Source organism: Corvus moneduloides, chromosome 5, assembly GCF_009650955.1.
Source record: "Corvus moneduloides isolate bCorMon1 chromosome 5, bCorMon1.pri, whole genome shotgun sequence".
Classification (NCBI taxonomy): domain Eukaryota; kingdom Metazoa; phylum Chordata; class Aves; order Passeriformes; family Corvidae; genus Corvus; species Corvus moneduloides.
The window spans coordinates 21482372-21496593 of NC_045480.1; the positions used below are offsets into that span (position 1 = coordinate 21482372).

General features: G+C 34.5%; 1 long non-coding RNA gene across 1 annotated transcript in view; it reads left to right on the forward strand.

Annotated features, from left to right (window-relative positions):
• Positions 1-2161: 2161 nt before the first annotated feature.
• LOC116444772 overlaps positions 2162-14222 on the forward strand; it is a 34612-nt gene continuing 22551 nt past the window's right edge. The window contains exons 1-2 of the long non-coding RNA XR_004240482.1: positions 2162-3443; positions 8725-8818. This is a non-coding gene — a long non-coding RNA (uncharacterized LOC116444772). The remainder of the gene's footprint in view (positions 3444-8724; positions 8819-14222) is intronic.

Genomic DNA, 14222 nt, shown 5'->3' on the forward strand with positions numbered 1-14222 from the left:
CATGTCAAAAGGAACACAGAAATATCTACTTCAGATATACAGGCAGAGGAGCAGGTTGATTCACCTCTCTTTGACTCTGCTCCTGCAGTAACTTTCCAAATACATGAAAAATCTTCACATTGTCAATGCTATGCTCCTATGTATGTTCTTACTTTCCAGTGTAGCATCTACCACACATCATATCATTGTTTTCATAGTGGTAGAGGTCTGAAGGATACAGATAGTGAAATGATTTCTGAGCACTCACAGGTTTGCGTATTTTTGGAGTTTATGGGATGATTAAAATAACCACGGAGTGACAGTACATGTGCCATTATTAAAAGTGACAGAGAAACCCTAAAAAATCCAGACTACATTTTTTTTTCCAATTAAATTCCCCTGCAGTGAGAAAAGCTCTATAAACAGGAGGTCCAGATTTTAATCACCACTCTTCTTTTAACGAGGACACTAATAATTCAGTTTTGCCTTTCCTCACTGACCCCAGTAATGTATGTAATGGTTGCCCTTGTACACCAGAATTAAAGCTCTATGAACTGCGTTGTGCAACATAGGTAAGTCTTAAAGAATTTCCCCTAGATTTTTTTTTTTTTATCAGCAGCAGAGCATTCAGTTTTGCAGTCCTAAATCCATTTTATAATTCCAAGTGAAATAAATCCTATTCACTTGAACTTTTTCTCCTGCTGAGCATAACCGATGTGGAATTATGCTGAGAAGAGTGACATCAGATCAGAGGCTGTTATTCACTTTCTTGAGTTTCATCTCCTTCATTTAATAGTACAAAAAAAAATCCTTTTCAAAGATATGAGCAGTTACATGACTGCACTTAATTTTAATTTTGACTGATTTACAAAGAATCAGATTCACAGATTGAAAAACACATCCACCAGTCCACAAAAGTACAGCATGTTCAGACTACTGCAGAGAAAGAAGAGATGTTATTTCCTAAGCAAGAAGAATACAGGAGTACCAAACTCCTAAAGTCTTTGCTGTAAAACTGCATAGCTGTACTGAAATCAAGCACGCTAGAAATCATCAGCTGATGCATCTACAGAATTTGGATGATGTGAACTTTGCAAATAAAAAAAGTCTTCAAAAGCTTGTTTTCTAAATTGTTTCCTACCTCATAACTGAATAGACAGTATTAGAAGTATTCTTCAGAAAAAAACCCCAACCCACTAGAAGTTTTAGGTATGCAGAAAGCCTGAGTTTGTTCAGAAAACCTGTGGAAAATTGTCTTTCTGTTACTAAGAAAAATTAACTTCATATGTATGAGGACAGAATAGGATAAGAGTTGTTCACTTCCTGAATAGTTGACACTCAAGTCTACTCTTACCCACTTAGTAATTTGGTAACATTGCTGAAGAATATTTTTCAGCTGTTAGTCTTTTTTCCTTACCACTTTACATAATTTATCTCTTCTTTTGGGAATAAAATCTGAAATATCACAGATGTAAAATTCATTTAGGATTAAGAAGGAACAGAAACAAACAAGAACATAATTATAATATTTAAGAAATTAAAAATAAACACAAAATACTCTGCTAACTTCTAGAGTCAAAAAGAGGTTTGTTTAAGCTCCATTTCACATAGCCAGCTGGAGGTTACATTTCCTGGAAGAAATTAAACAACAGGTATAGATTCCATCCCAAATAGCCTGTCTCTTGCTGATAGTTTTATCATGACAGTAATTAATTTAAAAGCAATGAGAACTACTCATGTGTGTGAAATTTTACAGGACTAGATATTCATTGACATCACAGCTGGTAGAAAATGAAACAAGGAAAAAATCACTAAAGTGTTTGCAATAATGATGTCCTTTCCTTCTTCCTTCAACTGCCTCTAATGGAAATTAGTATTTTCTCTTCTTATTTAAAGAACTATCTCTATTCTTCTTGAAAAACATTCTAATGATTAGATGGCAGATGCAACACAGTCTGACAACAAAGTTGTAAAACCAGCACTTCCTCTCAAAAATGCCTGCTTAGATATACAAAATAGGAGGTTGAGATAAAAGATCTAACAGTTTTGAAAACCTGCCAGATTTTTTCACTGAATAAGGTTAGAAGACATATCTTTTCACTAATGCAACAGAAAACAAATTAAGACCCAGTTTAAAACTTTTAACATGCCATGAATCTTCTGGAGCATTCACAGTATAATTCACAGCTTTGGATTATGTGTTTCACTAGCATTATTAGCAACTATTATTTTATGTTCTCACTTCTAAGTTTATGTGGGGTTGACTTCTGATATCCGTATGCAAATCAGTCTGAATATTCTGTGATACAGAAAATACCTTTAGAATAAATATTACTAATAAAAATATCTTCTTATGTATAGATTAGACATAAGATTTCTAGAGATAGATTTAAAATATGTGCATATGTAAATCAGAGTATCATAGAAAAGCTTGGGTTGGAAGGGACCTTAAGATAATCTAGTTCCACCCCCACCTCCCACCACAGGGAAAGTGCTACCTGTTAGATCAGGTTGCTCATGACTGCATCCAATCCCAGTCTGGTCTTGGACACTTCCAGGGATGAGGAGTCCACAACCTTTCTGGACAACCTCTTCCAGTACCTAAATACTGTGCGTAAAAAGTTGCTCTCCCTCTTTTTTATAAACTTCCTTTAAGTACTAGAGGATCACAATGAGGTCTCCTCAGAGCCTTATTTTCTCCATGCAGAACAACCCCAACTCTCTCAGATTGTTTTCTTAGGAGAGTTGCTCCAGCCCTCTCATCATCTACATGGATGTCCTTCCTCTGGACTCACTCCAGGTCTGTGTCTTTCTTGTTGTCCAATCATCTCAGGTCCCAGGAGAAGTAAACAAGGCTTAGGGACAGGAATGTATCCATAAGGAAAGCCAAACCCAGCAGCTGTCCTGGAAATCGTCTCTGGTTGGCTTCAGCTGGGGGGGGGTCATAGCCCACAGGCTCATTTGCTGAGGCCATGTTTGCACATGCTTCCCCACAACTGAGGGGAAGGAGTTTTAGAGGGGGTGATGGTGAAACTAGAGGAGGTAACACCCAGCACTGGAGGCTACAAGTCAGATAAAGAACAGACTCTGCAGAGTCCTCCCCTACACAAACCAGCTCAGTTGTAAGACTAGGCCCCTCTCTCAAGAAGGTTATTCACACCAGACATTCACATGAGAGACATCTGTTGTGTCTCAGGAGTCATAAACCAAAGACCTGTGAAGGACATCCCAGACTCCTTTCTGAGGCCTTCCACCAGAGGACTGCATGTGGTCCACAAGTGTTGCAACAGATCCAGAGTCTGTTGAACTTCCCACATCCCTGCAGGGGAGGTGCTGGGGCATTCCCAGCTATACCTGATCATATAATAACCCATTGAACCCATTGAATTCTATGTTTAATGGGACCCTCACCACTGAGAAGACCAGAAGAGGACCAACAGGATGCACCTGGATCCACAGGAGGGGTGAGTGTGTTTCTACTTCATCTGTCTCTATGACTCTCTTTCTCTCTGCTCCCCTTCTCCTTTTCCTATTTCTTTCTCTCTACCTGATATTTACAGTTGAATGAAATCCGTACTACTGACTTCAGCATATGGTCTCATTTGCACCTTAATTCAGGTAGAGGCGTCTCTCTAATAATTGAATCTTAACATAAGGCTGCCTTGTACTTTGGCTCGACAAATTAGAAATACCATGTGTATTTGACTACAGATTTTGCTTGCTGCTTTTACTTCACCGAATTGAATGAAGAAAATGGAAGAATATTGTCCTGTGATTACTGGTTATGGATTTCCTATCTTGATTGTTGTTCAGGAGGTGTCCTTTGCTCTATCTTATCCCTGTTGTCCATTAACCTAGGCCACATTAAAGACAAGGGGTTTTTTTCTTTGTGAAGTAGAGTCTTTATAAAGAAAAGGAGCAAGTCCCTATTTTTGTGACCATTACTAGATTCCTCAAAATCTAGTAAATTAACAGTAAGACAGAGGGTATTATAAGCCCTCACATTTTATCAAACTGATAAACTGCAAACTGAAGTACTACAGATATTTGCTTTAACTCTGTTGAGCTGTGTTGATTTCTCTTCAAAATTATCAATTTAGTCAAAATAACCATTAGCTTGAGTAATTTAAATAATTTAAAAATAAAATAGGTCTTCCTATTTCAATTCTATGTATGTACACACACACACACACATTAACTGCTATATTGGCCCTGCTACTAAACTTTCTTAACATGAATGATAGACAGAAAATGTAGGAAGAGCTGCTGTATCAGCAACTCAAAGCCAAAATGTTTTTTTTATAAATAGGTGTCCTTCATTTTAGCTTTCACAATGACTTTCCACATTTAATGAACAGATTAATTGTGTGTGCACTGTAAAATTCTGTGTTCAGACCACTGACCCACATGACTAAAAAATTACAAACTTCAGGAATTACAATTGAAAGGTTCAGATGCTCTGAATTGCCTGTATTAAGGGTTTCAGATGGGACGATTGCATATTAATTATATGATCTAAACTCAGGTGAATTTTTTAATATTAAATATTTGAGAAGATAATTTTTTTTACCTTGAAACTTAAGACTGATTTCTAGTTCCTAAGACTTAAACAGAGAAAGAGGTATTTGTAACAAAAAAATCCCAAAACTCTGTGTTTTGTTTCTGTCATTAAAAAATAACGTGTATAAATACGGGACTATAGAACAGTACCTGCAGTAGACAATCGTTTTCCAAAGCTAGAAACCAGAATACTACCTGCAAAAACAATTTTCTCTTCTTTGGTTTTAAAGCAAGTAGAAATAAAATTTTCATAAATCCCAAACAGATCACTACTGGAATAAAATGTATGGTGTTCACCCGGACTACCATTTCTTGGAATATGGAAAAAATGAAACTTCTAAGACCTTCTAAGTACCTTCTTCCTGCTGCTCAAATTATGTTAATTATGATTGCGTATAAATGGAAAGATAATTTGCCAGGTTTGTTGGTTTTGCAGTTTTAGTTTATAAAAGTGCAAAGTGGAGCTAAAATATGCTGAAGTTGCTGAATACTGAAGAATAGAATCTTTATAACTTTTAGGTATCTAATCCTTAGGAAATGCAGCAGCCTGCTAACCAGGCCACACAGGCTAATAACCAAGAATCTTTATATTGCCTCCTTAGGACACCAGACTGTTTCCAACAACAGTTTACAGCTCATGACTAGATGTACAGGGGAATTTTTTACTGATTTCTGAATGAGTCAAAAACAAATAATGATTAGTGATTTTTCCCTGCCTCTCGTTGTTTTGGGCATTTGTGGGATTTTATACTCTCTTTTCTCACTTGTTTATCCCTTTGCTAAACTCTTTTATAATCATTATACATTTCTGGCTCACATTCCCTTACAGTGTTTCCATAATGTGTGTCTTTAAACCATATCTTTGTTCTGTTGTTGAAGCATGAAATCACAGTACTGAAACCAACTAAGTTATTCTAGATGTATGTTGATATATCTGTTTTCAGTCTTGTTTTCCTTAAACCACCACCACAGTAAGAAACATCTATTTTAGGAACTCCTTTAGAATGGCAAAATTTATCATTAATAGAAATGGAGTGAGCTGTTTTCCCAAAAGAGGTTCTTGTGAGATCAAACACAAACTAGTAAGGCAGTGTTAAGAAACTGCATTGCGGCTGTCTCAGTCTGTTGTCTACGTAAGAAATGACTTTACTTCAGCCAACAATTCAGAGCTTGTTATGAAGAGGGGTTTGGTGCTTTTTTTTAGATTATGTTTTGAAAAAGGAAAGGATAAAGAATCCTCTCATTTCTTAGTGATTTGGATTTTAAATGAATACAGCCAAATGTGTCAACTTAATTCTGTAATCTTTAAACTACTGTAGACAAAAAATGGTAGATGGAACATGAATGGGAAAACATATTTGGTTACGTTATAAATCCTTTCAAGTTTTTCAATTTTTAAAATTAGTTATTAGGACAAATATTTCTGGAACAGCTTCATGTGATTATCATCATCAAGCCCTGATATTATCATCCCCAGGTTTCAAAGAACTACAACAAAACCTGGTCAATAACCAGCTTTGTTTTAAACAATCTTCAAGAGACCTATTGCTGTTAAGTGACTAGAAAAGTATTTTTTATTTATATGGGGTCATTTATCTTTCTTCCTCTTTCTTCATGTAAGTCCTGTTTTCACTGCACATTATGCATAAGGGTACATTAATGACACTGAAAAGTAATACAAAATACTTCAGTATGTCTGAAGTTAAAAGGGAGGAGGTGTTTCTGAAAATACATGAAAAAAGAATATTATATCTTCTGATAAGAGGGTTTTCATTGCTTGATTATTTTTTTTCTTTTTATTTAGTATTTCCCCATGAGAGGCAGGGAAACTACTTAAAAAAATTAAACCAGGAAAGATAAGAGCTTTTAATCTGGTTTCAGATGCTAATGATCCCAGTCCTATCTAGCTCCTAATGGTAATAGAGCTCTTTTTCTAACAAATTGAGGGGAAATGATAAATTCATGTTGTGTGGAGAAAACAGATAGCATTATTTACATGGCAAATTTTTACTAAAGAAATGTCTGTATTTGCATTGTGTAACTGGTGTATTGTTAATGACACAAATCTTAAAAACGGTGTATTAAACAGCATGGCCTTTCTGCCCTACTTGATTTTACATAATTTTCAGATATAGATACAGCTATCTTAAGATGTTCCTTCTGTTGATGAAAATTTATTCTAGCACTAGGACTGAAAAGAACTACTACAACTGTGGGATGTTATTTAATGTTGGCAAAGGAAGAACTGACAGCTTGGGCAAAATGCAAATGACTGAGAAGTTTGCGATAGAAATGAGTGTAAACAGATGGTTTGGAGTGAGCTGAAGTATTGTTGACTTTCTATTTTGGGATAATTGAAGAGCTCCTATTTAAGAAATTTTTTTTAATGGAAAGAAGCAAAAATACTAACTTTAAAGTCTTCACTATGCAGGATCAAGGAAGCTGAATGAACCTTTTCATAATTCTTGCTTAAAATGTGTGGCTAAGATCCTGCAGCTGGCCATGAAAGGCTGAGTGCATCTGTATAAAGCACTGCTGGGTTCCATGGAGACCCGGAGAATAGGTACTAAGCTCCTGGAAGAGAGCAATAAAATTCACCTCATCTTCTCTACTACTGCCCTTAAACACATTACTTTTAAGTGTTTTCACTAAACACTCACTTGAACTTGCTTGGACTTTTTTTGCAATCCTAGCAAATTCTACAAAATTTATTTCACATAAACATTTGCACTCTTTCTAAAAATTCCTTTCAGTAAAACTGGATTTTACAAAGCATGATACATATCAAAAAAGTTTCTGTTGAAGATTATAATATTTAGTTAAAATTACATACAATAGAATATTGCTATAGTGATGTTCCAATTTTGTGTAATTTTGTAGAAAAATTGCTTAACATGCATGTACAGTCCATTCCACACAAATTATAATCAATTCAGCAACCCTTTTTTTTCAGGAGCTTGAGAGTACAGACCAATCTGAAAAATAATAGCCTTTCATTATTATATTGTAATGTACTGATGTTTCATAGAATTAGGAGAATTTCTTTGCGTTTTTCCCCTCTGAATCATAGTCTTGTAAATAAAATCTTGGGAAATAGAATGTTAACTGGTGCTGGGTGTCTAAAATGTAAGCTGATAATAATAATGCAACTTATCATTAACTCTAAAGAGATAGAGAAGGAAAAAAAATCAACATGTGATTATACTTAGGCCAACAATAAGTTTAATCAAAATGTAGCTACACAGTTGAATACATCTAAATTGCATTAAATTACTTTTAGCTTACTTAAGAGGTAATTAGAACTCTTCTGTTCTAAAGAAAATCAGTTTAGAAAAACCCTAAATGCTATCTAGATCTATATTAAATGTCACTGCTTAACGTGAGAGTTAGGTTCACCTCATTGGCATTTTGATGGGAAATTAATGTATGGTATGAAATTATTGTAGTATTTTTTCTCTTTTTACAGGACTTTTCAAGATTTGTTGAAAACTTTGAATAGTTGTTGCTTATTTATGACCTGACTAAGTGAAGAGAATATCAGAAGAAATCCAAGTAATAATATCTTAGTGATTTTTGGAAATTTTGCTCCACTACTTTTTAGGAGGATTTAACTTCTTAACTCACTAATGTCGTAGTGGAAAATATATTTTCATGGAAGGACACTGATATAATTTGTGTTTTAAATATTCATCTAAATATCCCCTGAATGTCTGAATTAGAGTAGTATAGGAAGGAAAAGAGTTGTAAGAGTAGTATAAAAATGTAAACTATAGTACCAACAGAGGTCCCTCAAACTATCAATTCCCTTTCAAAGCTAACACAAGGACTGGAATAGGAAAAACAGCACATACAGTATAGGAGTTCAGAACCTATTGGTTTCACAGCTTCTTGATATCTAGGTTTTTGGTTTTGGTAACCTGATTATTCTGTTTTATGAAATACGTCAGGAACCAGTCCCACAAACACTGAATTTAAGAAAGGCAAAATTGTCTTGTTTAGAGTTACTGATGCTTTCAGGAAAACAGCAGGTTTCTAATCAACTTAAACATTATGAATACTAATATTAAAGAACAACTCAAACATGGTCTTCATTTTCATCTTTCCGACTTATAATTCAATAGGAAATACCTAAAGTAATGTCACTAAAATATGAAATTATAAACTTTGCTTACATTTATTTTCTAGTTCATAGAAGAGTAAGTCTGGGGAGTTCATCATAAACATGTAGGTAGAAGAATTTAGCAGATTTTGAGAGAGACATTTCTAAACTCCACCCAAGGTAAAATAATACAATTATGTTAATGCTTTAAAAATAATTTCATATAGAAATTAATTTGAATAATTATTTCTATTATAATATTTTTCTCTGAAGTTTCTCATATTTAAACCTTTTGGTCCTCTGTATATACACTGGAATGTCATAAGGAATCACTAAAAGTATTATCTGTTCAGTCTTTTCAGTGAAGAGATGAAGTTTGAGAGATGGCAATAGAAAATAAAATTTCAGGGTACCAGATATCAGCAAGTCACAATATAAAAAAAGGTTGTACACTTATGCTTTGTTTAGATTCTACAGCAAATTATATGACGTTTCCAGACTGGTATATGTTTCTCAATTAGAGATGCGAAGCAGCAGACTCTATGGAATTAGACATTTTGGTTAGTAACAAAAGCTGCACCTTAGATTTTCCATATATAAACAACCATTTCATACTCACCATTACAACTGACAGTTACCTCTTTGTAATTCAAAGGTGCACTGTAAATTCTAAAACCCAGGAATTTGTGAGTCAAAATAAAAAGAATGCCTAGGAAAGCATAAAATTCAGAACCATGCTTCCCATATTTTTAATTTTTATTTCCTATTTTTTTTAGTATACAAGGCATATTTTTGTGAAAGTATTATTTCTCTTTTTCAAGTTAATCTTCATGCATGTCTTATTTCCTCTTCACTTATAAGTCTTTATTTGTGATATCATAGATGGTTGCTATGGGAATGTTGTACAGCTACAAAAGATTGAGTAAAGTATTATGAGGCAAGAAAATCTCTTAGATTATATATTGCTTCATTAATTTAGTAGCTATTTATCTATTTTGCATGTACCAATATATTTTTTCTCATTTCCTACTATTTTCTTGTGTGTTTTGTTGTGTTAATTATCCACTTGCTCTTAAGGAATTTGGATGGGTTTTGGTGGGATTTTAGTCCATCTACCTTAGACAATGGACTTGCAAAATAATTTTTTACAACAGTTAGCAAAACATCCTAAAATAAATGGCCCGGATATGTATATGATCAGACGATAAAGATAGTTGTCCTTAATATGGTAAGTTAGAAATTGGCTCTAAAAAACAGTAAATCCAGAAAAATATTGGTATTTGCTGATAAAAATATGGAAAAAAGATTGCATTTTTCTGTTCAAGTTCTGTACCAGGAAAGGACACTTATTGCACAAGGCACTAACTCTACTGGCACATAAACATATGAAGGCTTCGGAAAGATCTAATGGGGGAAGTAAGGAGAAAGTGGCAAAAGCTGATAAAAATATGTTGCTTTGAGAGTTGAAAACTATACTTGAATTTTATATTTTAACATTTAAAACTGTAGCTGTGAAATGTAAAGCATGCTTTCCTCTTCCTCTGAAACTATTCATTTTCTTGGGTACAGAATAATCAGGGACAGGAATTTGAGTCTCCATTTCACTTTATCCTCCCTATACTAAAACCAAATCCCCATCTGGAGGATGAAAGCAACCATTCTGAGTACTTTATAGTAGTTAGCCATTTTGCTATCTCATTTATTTCATCTCTAAAATCTTTAGGAACTTTATTTCTTGAGGAACAGTAATGGATTCTCTCTTGTAGTAATGGGTATGGTATGAATCTTGTGAGGATGACCATGGAGGCTTTGTGCCTGCAGTGATCCATGTGTTCTTCAGGTATCCTGAATGGATTCTGAAGGATTACACAGATGACTTCAAGAAATTTCCAGAATACGAAAGTAAAATTTATCATCAAAATGATCAAGGTATAATAATTTAATGTACCATTACAGACATGCTCTCTCAGCACCTGGGTTGACACTGGGTTCTGAGTAACCAGAAAATATTACTCTAGAGCAATTCAATTGTGATGAGAGCTGAATGTAGACACTTAGGAAAAAAAAAGGGAAATGTCAGATCAGGTTGGAAAAAATTTCTAATGGTATTTTTTTTTTAAATCTCTGAAGATGTTTTTCTAGTTAAATTTGAAATTTGTATGCCTTCTAAACAAGTGTAGACACATATTTCACTTTTTTTTCTGAAGTAGGAATGCCTGAAATTTTTAAATTATGGTTTTAACTGTTAAATAATATGTTGATAAATAACTGCATTATGTTATGTAAAACATTTGTGTTGCATGATTCATATTATGTAGAAGAACTACTGCAAAACAGAATAAATTTGCATCTGAAGTTTAGCCAGTCCTACTAGACAGGAAGAAATGAGCGCAATAGAAAAGTAAGGCAAAGAAATCAGGGTTTCAAACACTAAAAATAAAATCTTTTGATACTAATAGCTTTAATAGTGGCTACAACTTTTAGTGAATTGAAAAGTTGCCCTAAACTACTAACATATTTTGAGGGTGTTAAATTAGACTTTTCCAAAATATGTAGTCCTATGTCCCATAGAAATAAATTCATGGAAGCACTATCACCTGTATTATTTGAGTTATGGGTATGACTGTTTATGGTTTTATAGTCTCTGAATCTAAATAAAAATACATTTTAGAATAACTTGCAGGGATGACTGTTGTTCTGATATTACCTTACACAACCCTAGTAAGAAAGGAAATCTATGCGCACACACAAACAGAAATGTCTATAACCACTGCTGTCTGACAGCTTGGGTACATAAAATCCAAGTGATTTTATATATAAAAAAATACATATTTGCTCTTTTCCTATTTTAGATAACCCTTACATTTCATACCTTGACAGAGACAACCCAAAATATTGACTTACTCTCTCAACTACTTTTTTCAAGTGAAAAGTAGGCTGAGGGAAAATATGCAAGCAGCCACCAGCTCAGTGGGGAAAAGGAGGTCACTGCCAATCCATTACAGTTTACAGGTGTAGAGGAAATATTTACAGGAAGTAATTTTGTCTTTACCAAGATAATTTCTGTAAATCAGATCTCGCCCTTTTGTAGCTGAAACCAATAGGGTGCCTTTTTGCAGATGACTGAGTATTAGCAGGAGATTGTCATAAACGCAAACTTTTAAAGTATTGCTTCTTATGAGGCATACTTGGGAAATGTCAGGTCAGCAATGCCTTGATGGCCATGACCAACCTTACCCTGGACTGCCCCTCACCACTGGTGCTGTGTCTATCACTCTGTCTGTCTCTGGCCATGTCACAGTCTTGACACGCGCTTCTTGATATACCCAGGAATCTAAGCTCATCAAATGAAAAACAATTACTGCAGAATCTGATTTATACAATTGTTGGTTTCAGTGTCAAAATTATCTTCTTTTATGAAATTATGTCTCAACAGTCTAACTCAATACAATCTTTGCAAAAACATGGCAGTTTACTTGCCACATCTAACTCATAGGTTTTCAGAGATAAATGGTTGTTTTTCCATATAATTAATATGATTTTTATTTAATTTTACTATATTTGAAATTAAAAAAAATGATTCCCACCAAGAAAAAATATTACTATAAAAATGAGATTTAAACTACAAAACACATATTAAGTTGAAAGACATTTATCAGAGGAAAGACGTGTCTTGTGTTATTTTCTTCTCAGGTTTATAATCAGAAGAAAATGGTACAGACAAGAAGAGGGAGTATAAGATGGGATTGCAAGTTCTGTGCAGTGGCAATGAGAGGCCTGTGGTAGAACAGAATATATAATATTATGTAGCAGTGGGGATCTTCTTTCCACTGAGAGAATGAAAGAGTAAGAGAAAAGAAGTTCAGTGAAGGACAAGAAAAGAAGTTGACTCACTTTTCCTGTTATAGAGTTGTTAAGATCCAGTTATTGAGAGATGCCTCTGCCCAAATTAAGGTTCAAACAGGACCATATGCCGAAGTCAATAGTGCAGATTTTATTTAACAGCAAATGTGAGGTAGAGAGAGATAGAAAGAAATAGGAAAAAGAGAGGAGTAGGGAGAGGAAGAAAGTGAGAGAGAGACAGGTGAAGTAGAAAGATATCACCACCCATGGATCCAGATGACATCCCTTTGGTCCTCTTTACCCTGGTCTTCTCAGTGGTGAGTGTCCCAAAGTCATTCAAAACTTTTCACTATTCATACATTTTAGCAAACAAAGGAATTACTGCTCATTGTCTGCACAGTTCTCTCATTCCGTTGGTTACATGACTAAATTCCAGTGCTAATAAGTCCCATTCTAGTCTTTCTCTTCTTTTGAGTAGGTGAGTTATAGTTTCCCCTTGGCAGACCCAGCCAGAGCTGATTTTCAGCACAGGTGCTGAGATGGCTTTCCTTGTGGATTCTTTGCAGTGATACATTCTTCTCCCCTGGCCTTGCTTACCTCTCCTTAGGCCTTACATAACTGGACAATAGTACCACCTTTATCACATCTCAAGTTCCCATCAGGTGGCTTAATTTACAGTCCAAATCCACAAAGTCATATTCAGGAGGTTTGGTAGTGACACATGAGCAGTTTCTTCTTTACACAGCTTGCCAAAGCGGGCAAAGTCCTTTAGTGGTCTTAACAGTGTTTGAGACAACTGAGATCTTTAAGTCTCTTACACAAGTACTCTAATAAAACAAATTGAAAATCGAGATCAGTTTTTATCATTGCATGTAATACAGTTTACACACACTAAAATCTAAGCTATTATTGTGCCATACTAAGTGAACTAGCTTTTGTAGCTATATTAATACAGGAAGGTCTTTCAGGCTATTACCAAACCTTGTTAACAAATAATGGCCAACATAAACTAATATAATGGATCTCTGGCAAAAGGAAGAGAATTTAACTATACCTATAAAATATGTCAGTGTTTTGCAGTATTGTTTGTAGCAAATGTCAAGTAAAAATTAATAAATGCTACAAATTCTGGATCATAATGGTATGTATTTGGTACTTGTCAGTAGAAGAGGAAATTGATTTTTTGTAAGGATGAAATGACAGTGTGCACTGTGGTAGCTCATATATGAACTTGATAGAGTCCATCATAAATGCCACTTATTTATTTTTTCATAGTTTTCACCTATTTATAAATTTGGTGGTGAGGTAATGAAACATAATAGGAGCTGTGTGATGTGTCCACCCACAGACGCCCAATTTGCTATTTTGGCAGATCATATTTTCTTGTACTTCATTGTAATAAAACAACTCTCTAAAGTTCTGCTATTTCAAAGAAAGTTGGGAATGTTCAACACATGATATTTTTGTGAATGTCTGTGGGATGTAGAGTAAAAACAATGATCGTACACAACATCACAGTGTTACCCTGTACTCTTACAAGTCTCATTCTTGGCTTTTCACATCACTTCTCAATAACATGAGCAATAAGTGCTAGAAGGTAAGACAATAGATATTAAAAGAAAAAATATGATTAAATAGTTCTATGAAGTCTGGCAAAATGCATCTAAATCCATTGTTCTTGAACATATACAAAAGAGGATAATATCCAAACTCTACTCTGATTGATGTCATTAGAACAGTA